The sequence below is a fragment of the Protopterus annectens genome, chromosome 7.part1 (genome assembly GCF_019279795.1).
Source record: "Protopterus annectens isolate FY-2018-M chromosome 7.part1, PAN1.0, whole genome shotgun sequence".
Classification (NCBI taxonomy): domain Eukaryota; kingdom Metazoa; phylum Chordata; order Ceratodontiformes; family Protopteridae; genus Protopterus; species Protopterus annectens.
Genome location: NC_056740.1, coordinates 498,006,542 through 498,029,364, shown reverse-complemented (window position 1 = coordinate 498,029,364; position 22,823 = coordinate 498,006,542). Strand labels below are relative to the sequence as shown.

Below are 22,823 nucleotides of genomic sequence, written 5' to 3'. Positions count from 1 at the left end.
TATGGCTTGTTAAATTATGATATGATTAGGGATGATTTAAGAGATATTGAATGGGCAAGTAAAACTTGCCATATCAGAACAGATGCTGGCTATGACACATTAGGAAAACTTACTTCAACATGTGCAATCTGCATCTATAGGAATAAGTAGGAATGCTGGTTTACCCAGATGGTGGAGTATAAAATGAAAAAAAGGCTTCCAGAAGAAAGAAGGGAGTATACAAATTGTACAAAAATATCAGTCTTAAAAAAGGCCCACATTAAATGAGACTGCTAAGGAACTACAGAGCATAATCAAATTGGAGAAGAGTCAGTAACACATTTACTTTAGTTGTATTAATTCTTTCACAAAAACAAGAAGTTCTACCACGACAATGTTAATAGAAGGGAGATCTATCACTGAATTCAATAAACATTTTTATCAATGATGGAGGTAAAAGTCATGAAAAGTTATGTCATATGTGTGCAGACAAACGACATGGCCCTTCACCACAAGAGGGTTAAGATATTGCACAATGAAGACTCTATGTTGTCTGGGTCTTTCTTGTAGTTTTTATGGAATGGTTTGTCTGTGACACCTTTTTATCTTTTTGCTTTGAATGCTATTTGGGATACTTTGCAGTGACTCTAATGTTTATGGGCATCTGTCTTGATTTTATGCTCTGTGTTTATACAGTGGGCCACATGGCCACACAGTCTCATACAATCTGCTTATGCTGTGCCAATGAGTTCATAAAAAGACCGAAGCGTGGTATGCCAACAGTGAGTGTGGTTTGGCTTTATTGACTTGAATGTACCTGTAAAGATGTAAAAAGTAAAAAGCCATGAGTATTGATAAGCCATGTAGCTGAAACACAGGTATGTCCTTAGAGGGTCATTTGCATATATTCTATGGACCTCTAGTGCAAGAGGTTTAAGGTAATATGCAGTGAACACTTTATTTTGTCTGGAACTTTCTTATAGTTTATATGTATATGGACAGGAACATTTATTTATATTTGTTTACTGGGGTAGTGCACTGATCAGTCGTGATCAATTTCATGCTCACCCTGGGTGAAATATAAAACATTTCACAAATCAAAAATACAGAAACATAAATGATAACAGAATAGTTCAGACTAATTAATAGAAAAAAATCAGTGTATAAACATTCCTGTGAACAAGCACTGTGCAATGTACAATCAAGCAGAGTGTAATGTACAATATATATGTTAGTTTCTAAAGTGGGTACATCTTCAGTGAATCTTGAGAGAGGAGAAGAGACACAGAAAGGAGAAAGGTTAGATGGTATGTCCTGTGTTGCAGCAGGAGCATTTGGCTTGGACAAAGACGTGCTTTTTGGGTTGAATTTTGAATTTGGAATAAGTGTTGATTTCCTTAAAGCTGATGGGGAGAGTTTGTCAAAGAGTAGGTGCCTGAGAGAAGAAAGCTTGTGCAGTGATATGGGGTTTGGCTTTAGGGGTAATGAGAGTTGGTGTGGCTTGTGAATATTATATTATTGTATGAGGAGGTTTTTTTCATGAAGTCTAACTGAAGTGGAGTAATTGTTGAACTGGAGAACTTTGTAGAGTTGGGATCCTAAAAGTAGGTTAGATCTTAGTTTTATGGGTGGCCATTTGACTTTTTCTAGGGTGAAACTGTGATGCTTGCAGACAGGTGAGTTTGTAATTATTCGGCAGATGCTGTTAGAGATAGTCTGAAGTGTGGCAATGTTTTTTCTTGGAGGCTGAAGTAAAAATCAGGAGCCCATATTCAAGATGAGAAAGGAGATCTCCTTTGCTAATGGCTGCTTTGGCTGGTTGTGATAGAAAAGGGGAGATCTTTTTAAGCCAGAAGAGGAGAGAATTTATTTTGGCTCTCACTTTGCCTATGTAGAAATGATGGTTTAGTGACTGATCAAGCCACAGTCCTTGAAAACCGAAGGTGGTATAACTTTCAGTCACAACAGAAACTCATCAACATTGGGCAGAACAAGTCCAGTTTATCAAATATCAGCTGACTGAAACATACCAAATTTGCCAGTACAAGAACACAGTCCAGTAAGGTTCAGGGAATATGCCCTTTTCCCCACTGTAGTGCAATCTCAGAGTTGGTATATACAATTTGTAGGGTGTATTTGTGTGGGGAGCTGTATCCTACAAAAAATGTGTGTGTGTGTGTGTGTGTGTGTGTGTGTGTGTGTGTGTGTGTGTGTGTGTGTGTGTGTGTGTGTGTGTGTGTGTGTTTTTATCTTTTCTGGTTCAGTGTTTTGGTATTGGACAATTGGGTGTTGATCTTTGTAGGACTGACAAAGTGTCATTTTGATGGAAGGTTAAGCAGCACTGTAGCATAAGGGGAGGCTGCACTCCTTTGACTGTTATCCTTCAGATCAGATGCTAAACCAATGGCCTATCTGCTTGAGATGGTGGTAGCTCAGGTGGATGTAAAAAGATCCCATGGCACCTATCAAAAAAGTACAGTAAGTTTTCCAATACCATAGCCAAATTTTCCCTAATATAAATACCATCTTAGGTCTCCCTGATATGAGGCTACTAGTCTAGTGGGACTGACCTGGTTAAGAAAAAAAAATTGAGCTGTATTGTTAAATATTTCTAACTGTATAATTTTCCTACATGCTAATGTTCCAGTTATGGTTATCAGACTAGTTTAGTTTAGCCTTTTTACAAGATATGTGCTGTTTAGATAGTTTTCTGTATTATTTCACTTGCTTTATAAGTGTTTCCTTACAAATTCATGTAATGATTTTCATGTATCTTGGAGCTTTTCTCCCCCAGTCTCCACTGAAACTGGGTCTCAAGCTCAGTTGACTTTCCCAGTCAACAAATGTCAGTAAATAACTAAATAAATGTTGTTGTCTTTCGGCTTTTCCCGGTTAGGGGTCGCCACAGCGGAACTCCGGTCTGCTAATGATTGGCAGTAGATTTTCACGTACACCGAGGTGCCAGCTCGACATTCAACCTTCAACGAAGGCACGCCCATTTACGCATGTCTTTTGAACGCCCACCCAATCGTGGGGAGGCGTTCAAAAGGCATGCATAAATAACTAAATAAATAAATAACAATAATAATAATAAAAGTAATATATATTGCGTGGGTGGCTATACACAAAATCATATGCAACTATCTAAGAAGTGTGTGTGTGTGTGTGTGTGTGTGTGTGTGTGTGTGTGTGTGTGTGTGTGTGTGTGTGTGTGTGTGTGTGTGTTTGTGTGTGTGTGTGTGTGTGTGTGTGTGTGTGTGTGTGTGTGTGTGTGTGTGTGTGTTTGTGTGTGTGTGTGTGTGTGTGTGTGTGTGTGTGTGTGTGTGTGTGTGTGTGTGTGTGTGTGCGTGTGCGTGCGTGCGTGTGTGTTTATGTGTGTGTGCGTGTGTGTGCGTGTGTGTGTGTGTGTGCGTGTGTGTGCGTGTGTGTATGTTTGTGTGTGTGTGTGTGTGTGTTTGTGTGTGTGTGTGTGTGTGTGTGTGTGTGTGTGTGTGCGTGTGTGTGCATATGCGTGTGCGTGTGTGTGTGTGTGTGTGTGTGTGTGTGTGTGCGTGTGTGTGTGTGTGTAATTGCTTATGCTTAGTCAGCCAGTAGGTGACAAATGGCTGCACTGTATCACATGTTCCAAATATTATACTTTCAGCGTTAGAGAAACAGCATGCCCTCCGTAAATTCTAGGTTAGAAAGAACATGTATTTGTTGTTAAAATGTATCCATAAATAAGTAGAAGAGTTCTGCAGTTGCTACAAGGAAAATGGTTATCAGACTAGTTTAGTAAAGTTTCAAGTTTCTAGGCCATGTATCTTTCAACATTAGTAGAAGTACAAATTCAGAACCTGTTAATCAAAATCTGGACTTAGATGTTAAAAAATAGACTGTTAATAATCATTCTAAATTAGAGATCAAAAATGCTGCAAGAAAGAGCTGAGACCTTTTTTTCCTGAGAATAATTTAGCTGCAAATTAGAAAAATTAAGTTGTAGAAAGCAGCAACCAAATGTGGAATACAGTGAGGATTGATCCCTGGGGAAAATCTGTTTTGATAAATTCACAGATTTTGCAGTCTTGCTTTTGTCAACTTTCTGATTGTTTTTTTTAATCCTTTTCAGAGCTGATATTTTAAAATCACCACTTGTCCAAGTTGTTACATGCATTTTCTAGGTGTAGCAGGAAAGACAGGCAAGACAACTTCAAAACAATTTCCATTTGATTAATTTATCGTGTACTATCCATCAAATAATAAAAAATTCCTGTTGCATTTTTGAGCTAACATGAGATGGACGGATGAATTAATCTGTCAAGGCAAGACTTACACCATGCCCTGTGACTAACAGGATTGCCATAAGTTTTATATGACTTCAAGAGAAGCCACAGTCCAAGTAGTTCACTTATGGCTGTCTATTTTTCACTTGAGTGAATCTCAAAATGCACTCACTTGAGGCACTCCTTAAAATGGAGAACATTAATATCTGTGCAGTGACTGAGACCTGGTTCAAGGCTCCAGAGAGTACCCCTGCACTACCAGGCTATAACTCATACCACACTTTACGGCCATGTAACCTGGACCGAAACACCAAAGGCGGAGGTGTGTCCATATTCATTAAGGATATCCACACCTCCAGGCTAGTTGCTCAGCATAATGCATCCGAGGTTATCCAAGTGCAACTAACTCTGGGCAAAACTGCAATCCAAATTGTAGCTTGCTACAGATCCCCCACCATGCCCCAGGATTCCCACTCCTCTTTTCTTGATATACTGGAAAATATTAGGGTTCAACCAAACACCCTAATAATGGGCGACTTCAACTACCCCACCATTAACTGGGAAAACTACTCGTGTACCAACTCTTTAGCTCAACGCTTTCTGGAATTCATAAACTCCAATGCCCTGGATCAACTTATCTACACCCCCACCAGGGGCAACATTATCCTAGACCTAGTCATTACCAACATGAGTGACTGGTGTTCCAAACCTGAAGTCAACTCCTTGTTGGTCCGATCCAACCATAAGCTAATCACCCTTGATATCCACATCCCACCCCCACCCCCCAAGTAAGGAAACCACGGTAAAAAATTTCTCCAAAGCCAACTTCATGCTTCTTAAGACAGAAGTCGTGAACTTCATTACACCTATGCAGATGGGCAATACAGTTACAACTGCTGAATCCTACACAAATGCACTCTATAAGCACTTACACGAATGCATGGATTGTGCTATCCTAAACAGAACCAAGACGCTATCCTCCAAAAAAAGGAAGCCAATCTGGTGGTCCCCTGCCATAAGCAAACTGTACAACAGAAGAAAGAAACTGTTGCAAAAGAGAGTAAAATCCCATGAGTGGAGGAGCTCCCTGGTCAGCCTCAGTAAGAAGCTGAGATCCCTTATAAGATCCTCCAAAGCTAGCTACGAAAACAAAATCACCACTAATTTTAAGGACAACCACAAAGCATTCTATAGCTATGTCAAGAATCTCAATGGCAACACCCAGATCTGCTCTGAGTTACAGCACAAAGGCATGAAAATTAACCAACTGATATTACCAACATCCTGGAAGAAGGTTCAGTGCTAACTTTACCCCCCCTCACCCCCTAAAGGGCCCATAATTATACAGGAAGAATGCAGAGTCCTTGTAATCACAACTACGCAGGTAAAAGCTTGCACTCTCTAAAGCCAAAAACACAGTATCCATGGGACCGGACAACATCCCAGGCTACGTTTTACACGAACTTCAGAACGAACTGGCTCCCCACTTAAGCACCATGTTTAATAATAGCCTCACATCAGGTTTTGTGCCCACTGAATGGTGCACAGCAACACTCCACAAAGGGGGAGCCACCACTGATCCCGGGAACTATCGACCTATTAGCCTGACGAGCCTGGTCTGCAAGGCCATGGAACGTATCATCATGGAACTCATAAACAAAGACATTGGTAACCTCCAAACTCTGGATCCCACCCAGTTCGGGTTTGTGAAAGGCAGATCATGCCTCCTGAACCGGATCGACTTCTTTGAGGCAGTCACCAAAGCCGTAGATGAGGGTAAGGTGGCTCACACAGCCTATCTTGACCTCACCAAGGCTTTCAACACCATCCCCCATTCTGGAATTATAGCTAAACTCCCTAAACTAGGTATAAATCCCTATGTCACAAGATGGGTTGCCAACTGACTCACTGACAGAACCCACACTGTAAAAATTGCAGATTCCAAATCTGACCTCAAAGCAGTGACAAGTGGAGTACCACAGGGTTTTGTCCTGGGACCTCTCCTGTTTGGTATTTACTTCTCTGAAGTACAGGCTAACACAGAAGGCCTCTGGCTAATGAAGTTCGCAGATGACTGCAAACTTGGAGCCATAGTCAAGTCCCCAAATGATGTGGACATCCTACAGAAGGGCCTCGTTGAGACAGATGCCTGGTGTCAGAGCCATGGCCTCAAGCTCAATGCCAAAAAGTGCAGTGTCATTCCTTTTGGTAAAAACTCTGTACCCATGAACTACCACATAGGCAGCAATCTACTTAACACCAAATGTGTGATAAGAGACCTTGGGACCCAGGTGGACAGTAGTCTCTCCTTTGATAGTCACATTGCAACAGTAGTCAGGAAGTCCTTCTACATGGCACACCTCATCATAAAAGGGTTCTCATCCACGAAAAAAGAGGTCATTGTTCCCCTCTACTTGACACTCATTCGACCCATTATAGAGTACAACGCCCCTTTTGGTATGTACCTCACAAGACATCTGCAGCAGCTGGAAAGGCAACAGAAGTACCTCACAAAGAGGATTACTGGCCTCGAACAAATACCCTACACTGACCGCCTCAAAAAACTCCAGCTTTACTTCGTAGCATATCACCTACTCCGAGGTGATCTCTGCCTAACATGTGAAGCTATAAAAAACCCAGAGGTGTTTGACATGCTACACCTAAAGAAATCCCAATCCCTCCGAGCTACACACTCAAGGGACCTAAACCTTGTCACCACAATAAACAGGACATGCTGGAGGGATAGATTCCTATCCCAGAGACTTCTCATACTCTGGAACAGGCTACCCATCTATGTCAAGCAAAGTTCTTCATTAGCACTCTTCAAGAAAAATCTTGATGAGTGGATGGGAAATAGGAAATACACCCCAGGGATCACTTCTGTGTCTCTGCTTGACAGTGGCACAGGAAAATAACTTTCTTGGGTGGCTTAAGCCAGGGAACCTTGTTGGCTAGGCTTACGCAGGCCCTTGGGCCAATAGCCTAGTACCTACCTATGAACCTATGATTTCCAGAGGGAAAAAAGAGAAAAAAACGATACCTTATACAACCTGCCTCATTACCCTGCCTTTGTGTCATTACCCTACCTTTGTCTCATTACCCTACCTTTGTTTCATTACCCTACCTTTGTCTCATTACCCTACGTTTGCCTCATTACCCTACCTTTGTCTCGTTACCCTACCTTTGTCTCATTACCCTACCTTTGTCTCATTACCCTACCTTTGTCTCGTTACCCTACCTTTGTCTCATTACCCTACCTTTGTCTCATTACCCTACCTTTGTCTCGTTACCCTACCTTTGTCTCGTTACCCTACCTTTGTCTCGTTACCCTACCTTTGTCTCGTTACCCTACCTTTGTCTCGTTACCCTACCTTTGTCTCATTACCCTACCTTTGCCTCATTACCCTGCCTTTGTCTCGTTACCCTACCTTTGTCTCATTACCCTACCTTTGTCTCATTACCCTACCTTTGCCTCATTACCCTGCCTTTGTGTCATTACCCTACCTTTCTCTCATTACCCTACCTTTGTCTCGTTACCCTACCTTTGTCTCGTTACCCTACCTTTGTCTCATTACCCTACCTTTGTCTCGTTACCCTACCTTTGTCTCGTTACCCTACCTTTGTCTCATTACCCTGCCTTTGTCTCATTACCCTGCCTTTGTCTCATTACCCTACCTTTGCCTCATTACCCTACCTTTGTCTCATTACCCTACCTTTGTCTCGTTACCCTACCTTTGTCTCATTACCCTACCTTTGTCTCATTACCCTACCTTTGTCTCATTACCCTACCTTTGTCTCATTACCCTACCTTTGTCTCATTACCCTACCTTTGCCTCATTACCCTACCTTTGTCTCATTACCCTACCTTTGTCTCATTACCCTACCTTTGTCTCATTACCCTACCTTTGTTTCATTACCCTACCTTTGTCTCATTACCCTACCTTTGTCTCATTACCCTACCTTTGTCTCGTTACCCTACCTTTGTCTCATTACCCTACCTTTGCCTCATTACCCTGCCTTTGTGTCATTACCCTACCTTTGTGTCATTACCCTACCTTTCTCTCATTACCCTACCTTTGTCTCGTTACCCTACCTTTGTCTCGTTACCCTACCTTTGTCTCATTACCCTACCTTTGTCTCATTACCCTACCTTTGTCTCATTACCCTACCTTTGTCTCATTACCCTACCTTTGTCTCATTACCCTACGTTTGTCTCCTTACCCTACCTTTGTCTCGTTACCCTACCTTTGTCTCATTACCCTACCTTTGTCTCATTACCCTACCTTTGTCTCATTACCCTACCTTTGTCTCGTTACCCTACCTTTGTCTCATTACCCTACCTTTGTCTCATTACCCTACCTTTGTCTCATTACCCTACCTTTGTCTCATTACCCTACCTTTGTCTCATTACCCTACCTTTGTCTCATTACCCTACCTTTGTCTCATTACCCTACCTTTGTCTCATTACCCTACCTTTGTCTCATTACCCTACCTTTGTCTCATTACCCTACCTTTGTCTCATTACCCTACCTTTGCCTCATTACCCTACCTTTGTCTCATTACCCTACCTTTGTCTCATTACCCTACCTTTGTCTCATTACCCTACCTTTGTCTCATTACCCTACCTTTGTCTCATTACCCTACCTTTGTCTCATTACCCTACCTTTGTCTCATTACCCTACCTTTGTCTCATTACCCTACCTTTGTCTCATTACCCTACCTTTGTCTCGTTACCCTACCTTTGTCTCATTACCCTACCTTTGTCTCATTACCCTACCTTTGTCTCATTACCCTACCTTTGTCTCATTACCCTACCTTTGTCTCATTACCCTACCTTTGTCTCATTACCCTACCTTTGTCTCATTACCCTACCTTTGTCTCATTACCCTACCTTTGTCTCATTACCCTACCTTTGTCTCATTACCCTACCTTTGTCTCATTACCCTACCTTTGTCTCATTACCCTACCTTTGTCTCATTACCCTACCTTTGTCTCATTACCCTACCTTTGTCTCATTACCCTACCTTTGTCTCGTTACCCTACCTTTGTCTCATTACCCTACCTTTGCCTCATTACCCTACCTTTGTCTCATTACCCTACCTTTGTCTCATTACCCTACCTTTGTCTCATTACCCTACCTTTGTCTCATTACCCTACCTTTGTCTCATTACCCTACCTTTGTGTCATTACCCTACCTTTGTCTCATTACCCTACCTTTGTCTCATTACCCTACCTTTGTCTCATTACCCTACCTTTGTCTCGTTACCCTACCTTTGTCTCATTACCCTACCTTTGTCTCATTACCCTACCTTTGTCTCATTACCCTACCTTTGTTTCATTACCCTACCTTTGTCTCATTACCCTACCTTTGTCTCATTACCCTACCTTTGCCTCATTACCCTGCCTTTGTGTCATTACCCTACCTTTGTGTCATTACCCTACCTTTCTCTCATTACCCTACCTTTGTCTCGTTACCCTACCTTTGTCTCGTTACCCTACCTTTGTCTCATTACCCTACCTTTGTCTCATTACCCTACCTTTGTCTCATTACCCTACCTTTGTCTCATTACCCTACCTTTGTCTCGTTACCCTACCTTTGTCTCATTACCCTACCTTTGTCTCATTACCCTACCTTTGTCTCATTACCCTACCTTTGTCTCGTTACCCTACCTTTGTCTCATTACCCTACCTTTGTCTCATTACCCTACATTTGCCTCATTACCCTACCTTTGTCTCGTTACCCTACCTTTGTCTCATTACCCTACCTTTGTCTCATTACCCTACCTTTGTTTCATTACCCTACCTTTGTCTCATTACCCTACCTTTGTCTCATTACCCTACCTTTGCCTCATTACCTTTGTCTCGTTACCCTACCTTTGTCTCGTTACCCTACCTTTGTCTCATTACCCTACCTTTGTCTCATTACCCTACCTTTGTCTCGTTACCCTACCTTTGTCTCATTACCCTACCTTTGTCTCATTACCCTACCTTTGTCTCATTACCCTACCTTTGTCTCATTACCCTACCTTTGTCTCATTACCCTACCTTTGTCTCATTACCCTACCTTTGTCTCATTACCCTACCTTTGTCTCGTTACCCTACCTTTGTCTCATTACCCTACCTTTGTGTCATTACCCTACCTTTGTCTCATTACCCTACCTTTGTCTCGTTACCCTACCTTTGCCTCATTACCCTACCTTTGTCTCATTACCCTACCTTTGTCTCATTACCCTACCTTTGTCTCATTACCCTACCTTTGTCTCGTTACCCTACCTTTGTCTCATTACCCTGCCTTTGTGTCATTACCCTACCTTTGCAGCAGTGCTGTTTCTGTTACTGTCTGGAAGTCCAAGAGATAGCAACTCAAAGGCTAGGATAATACCAATCCCTTTTTCCCCATTCTTAATATCTGTGTGCTTGGTATTTATCATTTGGAGGTTTTCTGCAAGTGATTGTTGCTACTACTTGCTGAAGTGCATTACTGTGGGATCATTAGGTCAATTTTATTGTCAATACTCTATGGTAGTTTTAGCATCCTGACTTCTTACATTGTTGCAGGCTCCCTATTGATGGCACTTGTAATGCTGAGTGCTGAAAGATAAAAAAAAAACAAAAAACTCAGAAGAAGAGCAACTCTTGAACATCGCTCTTCTCCTTCAGAAGTCCCCCAAGCCTCCCACACCCCCAACTCTGGGATCTCCATGCTTCAGAGAAAAGGAAAATATTCTGGGAAATGGCAGTCTCAGGTTTAGTATATGTAAGCCTGCTTTTTTAGCTATTCAGTCTCCATGTTTTTGGACTCGCTATAGCAGGTCCTGACATTTCAAATGGTTACGCTTGTTGTATCACTCAACACTGTTGCAGTGGATTTCTCTGTTTTTTTTTGTCATGATGATGATGATGATCATCATCATCAACACCCTTTTTCCCATTTTTTGCAGGGGGTCAGGGTGTCACGTTAACTGTTGCCGTCTTCATCGATTAAATGCCACACTCCTGCCTTCTTCAACACATGCTTGACTGTCGCAGATCTTTTCTCACACAATCCATCCATCTTTTAGCTGGATGCCCTCATTTCCTTTTACCTTCTTCCTGTCTGTCTCAGTTCTTCTTCACCAGATTGCCTTCTGCTTTTCTGCATGTGCCCAAACCACCGTAACCTGCTCTCTTTGAACTTTTCTGCAATTGGAGCAACTTTGGCTTCTGCTCTTACATCCTCATTTCTTTGTCTTCACAGTGTGCATCCCACCACCTTTCTCAGGTTTCTGCTCCATGCACCACTGTTTTGTACTCCTTACATTTCAGCTTCTTTGGCATTCTTCTGTCATATACTACACCTGACACACTATGCCAGTTGGCTGCAGCCCCTCTGATTTTAGCTTTGATCTCTTCATTCAGACTTCACTTCTCTTCAGAAACCCTTCCCAGATACTTGAAGCTGTTAACCTGTTCCACTATCTTCCCTTCTGTCTCATTTCTCAGCTTCTTCTGATTTCCCCAGTTTGCTGCCATTACCACTGTCTTATCTGTACTTAGTTTTATCCCATGTGCCTTCAGTTTTGCATTCCATTCCCCCATCCTTTGCTGAAGCTCTTGTTCAGAGTCTGTCTGTAATGCCACCTCATCTGCCTACATCACCTTTGTTGAGCTGTCCCCTTCGACCTGTTTACTAATGTAGTCCATCACCAGTATGAACAGCAGTTGGCTCAGAGCTGAACCGTGGTGCACACCCACTCCCACTAGGAACACATCTGTGAGACCAAACACTGTTCATACTTGAGTCATTGGGTACTTGTACATAGCCTGCACTAGTTCTACCAATGTTTCTGGGACTTCGAACTACTGCAGTACTGCCCAATTCAGCTTTCTTGGGACCTTGTCACACACTCTGTCCAAGTCTAGGAATGTTCAGTTGGACTCTTTCCTTATCTCTAGCTTCTTCTCAACTATAAGTCTTACTGTGAAATCTATACCACCACCACTACAAACCAAACACATAAGAACACAAAGACATACTCGGAGGCTCTTATAAAAAACTTACCAAAACAACAGAGGCCTCCAAAGCAGACACCCAGAAATACACCCCCACAAAACGTAACACCTACAACACATACCTCAAGCAACAGGTGTGTCACACAATCACAGCCCCTAAGGCAAAACACTATGCCAGAGACATTAGTAATAGGTGACTCTATAGTCAGACACACCAACGTTCCACTTACCAGGCTGAATAAGGAGAGGGTAACGGTGAGCTGCCTATCGGGAGCTAGGATCCGCCACATTACACACGCACTCAGGTCACTCCAAAGCAAGTACAAGTATGATGCAGTCATTGTCCATGCTGGTGTGAATGACCTGAGATGTACCTCCCTGGACTACATGAAAAGAGACATTGAGGAGCTCTCCGATTATGTAGCCCAGACTGGTATGACCCTGACCCTGAGCAGCATCCTGCCTTCACCAAGAATGATGCCTCAGTACAAAGACAAAATGATCAGTTTTAACAATTGGCTTAATCACTGGTGTCATTCTAGGGGGATCCAATGTCTGTCAGCCTGGGATGACATGCTAGACAAGCCGCGTTGCTTCGCAAGGGATGGCTTGCACCTGTCACCACTGGGCTTCCGGATACTGGCCAAGGCTCTTGCCACCCCCATAGTGCCTTTTTTAGGCAATGCTCAAAAGACAAATCAACCTCCGTAAAAAACAAAAATGGAAAAAAATTAAGGGTAATGCTGCTCAACGCCAGAAGTCTAAATCTCAAGATGCAGGCACTCGAAGCACTTCTCAGTATGGAGAACATCGATGTCTCTGCAGTAACTGAAAAGTACAGTTTTGTACCTACCATAAATGTAGATGTCCGAACTGGATAGCATCTGCAGTCATAACAACTGGGTTGTCCTGTCGTCAGGCAGCCCTTCAGTCGGCCGGATTCCAAAGTCCGGGTCCGGCTTCGGCTGATGTCGCACTCCACCCGACGTCATCTCTGTTGGTCTTTGGGTATAAAGGCATCAGCCGACACCATTTTCTTCAGTGTTTCTTGCCCCAGATGCCAGAAGCCCTCTTGCAGGCTAAAATTTGGATGGATGCCAATGTTTCCAAATAGATAGAGGTAAACACAACAATAAGCATGTATGTACATATATACAAACAAATACACCATAAAGACTCCCCAACAGCTAGCTATTAGGAGGGTAAACACCCTAGGAGTACCACAGAGGGAAGGAGGGAGGTAATCCTGACTGCAGATGCTATCCAGTTCGGACATCTACATTTATGGTAGGTACAAAACTGTACTATGTCCTTCATGGATGCATCTGCAGTCATAACAACTGGGTAGAATACCATAGCCAACTAGGGAGGAGGAAAAAGTAGATTATGGTGTGTTTAGGATCCCTTGCAGTACAGCAGTGGCAAACCCTGCTCGGGATCTGGAATATAGAGGCAAATTATAATGCTTGGCAAATGTATGCACGGAGGTCCAAGTAGCCACCTCAATAATGTCTTTGGTTGCCACTCCTCGTAAGAAGGCTGTGGTAGTGGCTGTTGCCCTTGTAGAATGAGGTCTTATGTTCTGTGGAATTGGTTTTCCATGGAAGGAGTAACAGAATCGTATGCAATTTCCTATCCATTTGGAGATTGTCTGTTTGGAAATAGCATTTCCTTCCCTTCCTGTTGCATAGGCTACAAAAAGTTGGTCAGTCTTTCTGCTATTTTTGTTCTGTCCAAGTAGTAGCGTAGCTGTCTATGTACATCCAAGGTATGCAGTATTCTTTCCCCTCTGTTTTGTGGGTTGGGAAAGAAGGTAGGTAGGTGGATTGCCTGGTTTAAAGACACTCTGGATACCACCTTGGGCATAAATGTAGGATTAGTCCTCATGGACACTCTATCTTGGTGGAAGATTAGGAAGGGTTGCACTGCCATTAAGGCCTGTAGTTCTGAAACCCTCCTTGCTGAAGTAATTGCCAGTAGGAAAGCAGTTTTCCATGACAGGTGTTGTAGGTCTGCTGTTGCTGCTGGTTCAAAGGGTGATAGTGTCAATTTTTCTAGCACAAAATTTAAATCCCAAGCTGGTAATGGCGGTTTCCTTGGAGGTTTTACATTCTTGATTCCTCTGAGGAACTGCCTGAGCAAAGGGTGCGAAAAAACAGGTGGATCAAAGCTGTATTCTGCTGAAATAGCTGATGCATGTATCTTGATGGAGGAGTAGGACAGGCCTGAATGAAGAAGTTCGGCCAGATACTCCAGAATGTTAGGCATATCTATGTTTGACACATCTTTTCCTCTTTCCGTACTCCAAATGACAAACCTTTTCCATTTTCCAGCATAATTCCTTCTTGTTGAAGGTCTGCGTGCTTCAAGAATAATGTCTTTTACTCTTTGGGAAAGTTCTGGATTATCTGCTGCTATGTGATGTTCCATGCAGTCAGTTGCAACGTTTTTAGGTTTGGATGTATGATGCTGTAGTTGTTCTGAGTTAACATCAAAGGCATCAGGGGTATTGGCCACATATTGTTCCGAGACATGCTCCTCAGTAATGGGTACCAGTGTTGTCTTGGCCAGTTCGGAGCTATCAGGATTATCCTTGGACGTTCTTCCTTGATTTTTAGTAGTACCTTGTGTATCAAAGGAAGAGGTGGGAATGCATATGCTGTTAGGCCTTTCCAGTTGAAGGAGAGCGAATCCACCTTCCATGCTAGTGGGTGGAAGGTCCTTGTGCAGAATTTTTTGAGCTGGTGATTGAGAGGTGATGTGAATAGGTCTATCTGTGGCATTCCCCATTTCTTTGAGATGGTGTTGAAGATGTCCGGGTGCAGCTTCCATTCGTGGGCATCCGAAGTGGTTCTGCTTAATATGTCTGCTAGAGTATTGTCTTTCCCGGTACAAATATTGCCTGTAACTGGATGTTGTAGCTGAGTGCCAGGGTCCACAGCTCCAAGGTCATTCTGCATAGGGGGTATGAATGAGTGCCTCCCTGTTTGTTGATGTACCACATGACTGTGGTGTTGTCTGTCCTTATCATCAACTGGCCCTCTTTGAGAAATGGTTTGAACTTCTGGATTGCCAGTTTTACTGCCAGCATTTCTTTTAGGTTGATGTGCAGGTGAAGTTGATCCTGTGTCCACAATCCTTGCACGCATTTGTCCAGCATGTGGGCCCCCATCCTAGGTCTGAAGCGTCTGTTGTGATGGTCTGGCTTGCTTGACATCTGCGAAAGGGTAGGCCTGGGTTTGACTGGCATGCCTGAGCCCACCATAGGAACTCCTGTTTTAAGCATGGAATTAGTGGGATTTCTGTTTCTAGACTGTGTCTGTGTTGGGACCATAAATTCTTTAGGTACCACTGTAGTTTTCTCATATGTAGTCTGGCAAATGGAACCAAGATTATGCATGATGCCATGAAGCCCAAGGCCTGCAGTACTTTTCTTGCTGTTAACTTGTTCAGTTTTGTTAGTGCCAAGAAGTAAAGAGGAAGTTCTTTTGTTTTTCTGTAGTCAGGAATGCCATTTGTTTTACTGTGTCCAATTCCGCACCCAAGAATGTCCTTGTTTGGGATGGTATCAGCCTTGACTTTTGTAAATTGACTGTGTATCCCAGTGCTTGTAGCAAGTAAATGACCCTTTGTAAATCTGTTGTCAGCTTGCTTTTGTTGTCCCCTTGTAGCAGGCAGTCGTCCAGGTATGGGTAAATTTGAATTCCTGTAGTCTGCAATGGGCGATTACTGATGCCAGGCATTTCGTGAATACTCTGGGCGCAGTAGATAAGCCAAAGGGCAATGCTGAGAATTGATAGTGCTCTGATCTTGCAAGAAATCTGAGGTATCTTCTGCAGATTGGTCGAATGGGGACGTGCAGGTATGCCTCCTTGAGATCTAGAGTTACCAGCCAAGACTCCTTGCCCAGCATGGGAAGAAGTTGCTGTAGGGTCAGCATTTTGAATTTTGGGACAATGATGTATGTATTTAAGGTGGACAGGTCGAGAATTGGTCTCCAACTTTTTTCCTTTCTTGGAACTAGGAATAGTCTGGAATAGAACCCTGTTCCTTGCTCTGCTGTTGGCACTCTTTCCACAGCTCTCATGTTTGCTAACTCCATTACCTGGCGTAGAGCCTCTGTTTTTTGATTTGGAGGTAGATTTGGCATTCCTCTTTTGACTGGTAAAGTGTGGAAGTGAAACCGATAACCTTGATCTATGGTTTGTAGAATCCACTTGTCTTTTGTTATGTAGTGCCAGTTGTTTGAAAATAAGGTTAACTTTCCGCCTAGAGGAGCTGCTATTTGTTTCCTGGTAGGCGGATTTAGGGTTAAGTCACTGTGGTTGTGCTGAAGTAGTGGCAGTGGCTGTGTCTGTGGCTCTGTTGTTACCTTGCCACTGTCGTCCTCTGTAGGCACCTCCTCTGGTTTGGTTTCTGCCTCTGGAACGTCTATTCCTGCCCCTTTGACATTTTGTGGAGTCAGGAAAGGACCAATTTTTGGCAGGCCAGTTCCTGCTAAATCTTGGGGGTTGAACCTGCAAGAAATCTTTAACAGTTTGAACAGATTTTGCTTTTTCTTCCATTTTCTTCATAACCTGCTGGGCAGGTGTACCAAACAAACTTGTCTTGTCCATAGGAGCATCTAGCAGCTTAGCTTTAACATGATCCGGTAAAACTTGTTCCTTTAGCCATGCATGCCTTCTTATCACTGTGCCTGTCATGGCTGATCTAAATGAAGCCTCCAGTGCATCATAGCCACATTTTAAGGAATGGTTGCTAACCTGTTGTATGTTATTTACCATCTCTAATACATATTTCTTATCAAGAGATTCAGAAGGAGTAGGGTTTTTAGCTATGGTCGCGGCTACTGCCTTGGGACCCTGGGATATAGTTTCTGGGTCTGCAAGGGGGGCCTTGTAAAGGTGGTGATGAGTATCTGGCACAAAAGACTACAGTGAAAAATTTTTCAAAAGCTGACTTTACACTCCTTAAGTCAGAAATGATATCCTTTATGCCTACTGGGTTAATGGAAACCACATCCCAAAATGCTGAATCCTACACAACAGCCTTCTACGGACATCTCCAAGAATGCATGGATCAAGCAATCCCAACTAAAACCAAGACCCTCTCCACCAAGGGAAAATGCCCGGTTTGGTGGACCCCGGCTATAAACAAACTGTACAACAAAAGAAGGAAGCTACTGCAGGACAAAGCCAAATCCCACAAGGGAAAGGCTTCCCTGATCAGCACAAGTAAAAAACTACGTTCTCTCATAAAAACATCTAAAGCTAACTTTGAGAGAAAGATTGCCAAGGATACCAAAGACAATCACAAGGCCTTCTTCAATTATGTCAGAACCTTGGGAGGAAATTCTCAGATATGCTCTGAGTTGGTACAAAACGACAAAAAATTCACTGACCCTACCGACATTGCCAATATTCTGGCAGATAGGTTCAGTGCAAATTTCTCCTCCCTCACCCCCTAAAGATGAAGTAATTATCCCTGCTGAATGTAACCTACCTGTCATCTCAGACATACAGGTGAAAGCAGCACTCAACAAAGCAAAAAACACAGCATCTATGGGACCCGATGGTATCCCCGGTTGCGTGTTACGTGAACTTCAAGATGAACTAAACCCGCACCTAAGAACGCTATTCAATCTTAGCCTCACTACAGGATATGTACCTGAACACTGGTGCACAGCAACAGTGGTCCCACTCCACAAAGGGGGAAATTCTACTGACCCTGGTAACTACCGCCCCATAAGTCTGACCAGCCTGGTCTGCAAGGCTATGGAAAGAATCATCATGGAACTCATAAATGGCGATATTGGGGATCTGCAGACCCTTGATCCCACCCAGTTCGGTTTTGTAAAAGGCAGATCCTGCCTCTTAAACCTGGTTGACTTCTTCGAGACAGTCACTAGTGCTATCGACGAGGGCATGGCTGTCCACACTGCCTACTTGGACTTGGCTAAAACATTTGACACGATACCACACTCTGGCATCATAGACAAGCTCAGCAGCCTAAATGTAAATCCATATGTCACAAGATGGGTAGCAAACTGGCTAAAAAACAGAACCCATAAGGTCAAAATTGCTGGAGCCATGTCAGACTCAAAACCAGTCACGAGTGGTGTCCCACAGGGCTCAGTCTTGGGACCACTCTTATTCGGCATTTACTTCTCGGATGTGAAAGCAAATATGGGAGGATTATGGCTGACAAAGTTTGCAGATGACTGCAAACTGGGTGCCATAGTTGATTCACCTGCTGACACACACATCCTACAGAAAGGTCTCACTGAAACGGACAACTGGTGCCGGAATCATGGCCTCAAACTTAACGCCAAAAAATGTATAGTCATCCCCTTTGGGAAAAACAAAGTACCCACAAATTATCACATAGACAATAACCCACTGAGTACGGAAGAAGTAATCAGAGACCTGGGGACTCAAGTCGATAGTGACCTCTCCTTTGACTACCATGTTGCCAAAGTGGTCAGAAAGACATTCTACCTTGCCCATCTCATCATGAAGGCATTCTCATCCAGATCAAAGGAGGTCATTGTACCTCTATATTCCTCCCTTGTCAGGCCCATGATTGAACATAATGCTCCATTTGGGATGTATCTCACCCGGCACATGCAACAACTGGAAAGACCCCAGAAGTACCTCACCAAGAGGATCATGGGTCTCAAACATGTGCCTTATCCAGCTAGATTAAAGAAACTCCAGCTCTATTCAGTAGCATACCGCCTGCTCAGAGGTGATTTGTGCCTAACATATAGGGCCATGTCCAACCAAGAACTGATGGACATGCTCCATCTCAAAAATCCAAATCCACCAGAACCACCTTGAGCTAAAGATTTCAACCTCTGCACAAATATGAATAAAACATGCTGGAGGGATAGATTCATAACACAGAGGTTGCCCGTACTCTGGAACAAAATCCCAGTTCATGTGAGACAGAGCCCTTCATTGGCACTGTTCAAGAAAAATCTCGATGCATGGATGGGAGATCGTAAGTTTACCCAGGGAGTCACCTCAGTGTCACTACTAGACAGAGGTATAGTTTACTAAATAATGGGGTCCCACATGTGTCACTACTAGAGAGGCGCAACTATATAATACGGGGTGGCGTAAGCCACATCACTGTTGGCTAGGCTTGTAAATGCCCCAGGGCAGATAGCCTAGTACACTACTATGAAACTATGAAACTATACATATTTTGCACCATTAATGTATTTACTGACTTTATGGCATTTTCACCTCTTTCATTTTACGTACTCCTTCCTTTTACTGCACAGTTGGAATGGAGTAGATTCTTGACTGTGTGTGGATTTTGCTTCAGCCATCTGGGGGCATTGATATTCTATGCTATTGTAGTTATTACCAGTCTGTTTCTTCCAATGGTACTTTTGACTTATCTTTATTGTAATGTAGCTGTAATATTAATTTAGAGGTTTATGGACACTGGGATTTTGCAACTTATTAATATCTTTTACTTGGAAGTCTTTTCTGGACTTTGTTTTTGGCAATATTCTCCAGACTACGTGCTGAAGAACTGAAGTATGACAGACTGTATATAGGATTTTCTTGAATTGTGGTTTGTCTTTTTGATTGCTTACTGACTCTTGCAGTCTCTTAAGACAGTTGCATGTATTTTAAATTGCATCATCATTGCAATAAAGATATGACTGATGTTTTAGTGTATGAAAGTTAGATGTGTAACTTAGAATTAGTCTTATGCTCATTTTAAGCCTCTTTGGAGAGTCTTATTTCAGTTTTACATTTAATTATTTGCATTTGATGAACTAGTGACGCGGTGGTGCAGTGGGTAGCATTATTGCCTCACAGCAAGAGGTTCCTCCCGTTCAGTTCTCGGCTGGAGCACCTTCTGTATGGAGTTTGCATGTCCTCCCCATGGTTGAGTGACATTTAATGACATGCAGGTAGGTGCGTGTGTGAATGGGTGTGCCTTCTTTGAAGGTTAGGCGTCGGGCTGGCAACTCGGCACCGTAAAAAATACACTGCCAATCATTAGTGGACTGGAATTCCGGTTTGGCGACCCCTAACCAGGAAAAGCCGAAAGGCATTAGTTTATTTGCATTTAATGAACTGTGTTTTTTGGCTGTTTGAAGTCTTTGTTTTGTTTTGTTTTTTGCTATAAAATGACTGTGGTTCTAGCTGTAATGACAAATACACAGTTTTTCTTCTTATAAAGCAGTTTACTACACATGAGTGTCTAAACAGTGGATGGGTTCACAGGTCCAATGACAAAAATGTTCTGTAGTCAGAATAAATAAATAGATAATCACTTCTTATGTACTGACACCTCAGTAAAGAGGTGTTTTGTACATTATTTTACTCAACATTCTGAGCAGATGTTCAATGTAGCACCTGAAAATCAATAACATGCAAATGTCAGTCAGCAGTAAAGGTATGTAAATTAAAGCCACTGTCTATCAAAGGCTAAATCTTGGTCACCACAAAACTCTCAGGTAATAAAGTACTAAGCTACAAACTCACCTATGTCTGTAAACCTAAGTACTGAGCTTTAATGCAGCACACTTTAGAATTTAATCCAACAGCTTCAGCAACAAGAAAGCATGACATTGTAGCCACAACATACTGCAACTGAAATCTCTCTCTCTAGATATATATATATATATATATATATATATATATATATATATATATATACATACATACATAAACTCAGTACCCGTACCAGTGTACTCAAGTTAAAGGGTTAATGGGACTGATATACAGCAGTTTGGAAATATTTTTATATTAAGAATGAAAACCAGGACTGCATTTCGAAGTACTGAAATCAGCACCCTTGTGATGAAAGCATATTTTTCTTAAATAGCTTTGCATAAAAAAAAAACAAAAAAAAAAAACTCTTTTATCATGTGTACGTACTATACTTCTCTGTATTGGACCTTATGTATGTATTATGTTATTCTCTATGTATGAATACACATGTATTGTTATTGTAAGTATGTGTTGTTATTCTCTATAAGGGAACTTGGAGCTTATGTACTGTAATTGTCTGTATTAGAGCTTTTCTCCTCGGGTCTCCACTGATAAAGGGTTCCAGGCCCAGTTGGACTAAAAAAGTTCACAAATGTCAAATAAAATAAATAAATAAAATTTCCTGTAGCATTTATGACTCAAAAGGTGGTATCATTTCCTTGAGGGATGGTCTGAGAAAAAAAGAAACATTTTTTCAATAATCTTCCAGGACTAAACAATCAATCCAATCCCATTATGGTATTAAGGTATCAAAGAATGTAATTAGAAAGTACTTCTTATGGGAAAAAGGATCACCTTGGAATTTTACAGATCTTAATCTTCTGATCCCATCATAGACTAATTAGTCTGTGGCCAGGACTAATGGATTCTTGTAATTGCCAAAAACACAGGACTTCTGACATCCCAGTCAAACCAGGAAAGTGATTCTGGTTTGTGCATAAAGCATTGTGAAAACAAAAAGGATTTAATAGGCATTTCAGTCTCATAGATGGACAGAAAATTTGGCAGACATATTTTTTAAACAAAATCAGACTCAAACTTCACAAATGTTTTTTGAAGTATATTAAGATATATGTATTTAAACCTTATGAATTTTTTAATGTAATTTTTGTGAGAAATATGTTGCAGTCCATTTGCTTCCACCAATCTTACTGTCATAGATGGTTAAACATCAACTCAGTGAAACAAAAACATCAAAATTAATTTTAGTGAATCTAGGAAATGATTACTAAGGACCTCATGAAAAGCCATGTTACTCCTAGATTCCTGCGTTTGTGAATCAAGGAAATGAGCAATGCCAAACCTGCCTCCACTACAAGATCCATATCAGTGTTCACTCTGCACACTTACTTGGATGTATTTCAATGGTTTTGATTTAATGTTTCAATGAGTTGCATTTCAAATAAACAGCAGCACAGCAGAACAATATAGACCTTATTTAAATTTTTATCAAATTTTAGCACTTTAGTATTGTGATAAAACACTGTATTTGAATGCAAGGCATGTGTTGAGATGTTTTTAAAGTGTTTTTTCTCCAGTGCTCGGCGGTTTGTTGTTTGTGAGTAAATATAACAGCCTGTTCAATTGCATGACCCACTGCAAAGTTTATTTTATTATAAAAAACTCCAAGTTAGACACATATGAGGGAGACATCCAAGTTCCTGATGCAGAAATTTTGGAAAATTGCAGTTTGACTAACTAAATTCAAGAAAAGGTCATAGAAGACAAATTATTTTGCTGAATGATACAACTTATGCTTTAGGGCACTTTTCTTGTTAACGTTCAAATCTTTTCATGGAGGTGACATTTGCAGGTTTATACCCATCTCAAGAAAGGAATGAAAACAGTTCAACTGTCATTTGTTTTTCTGTCTGCAGTCTGGTCTCAGAAACCAATATTGCATACTGATACTATCTGTGCAGAGGATGTGCCATTGGGGTGACATCTATAAAGCATAAAGATATAGATTACAAAGCAATATTTAGTGCCCACTGTGTAGTATAATAATACCCTCAGGACTGTTACTATTTGAAAATGATCGGCTTGAAGTTCATTACTCATGACATTGGGT

General features: G+C 41.9%; 1 protein-coding gene across 1 annotated transcript in view; it reads right to left on the bottom strand.

The window, feature by feature from the left end:
* Positions 1-22,823, bottom strand: part of CAMKV (CaM kinase like vesicle associated) — a 1,209,710-nt gene that overhangs the window by 186,894 nt on the left and 999,993 nt on the right. The gene's annotated exons all lie outside the window — the stretch shown is intronic.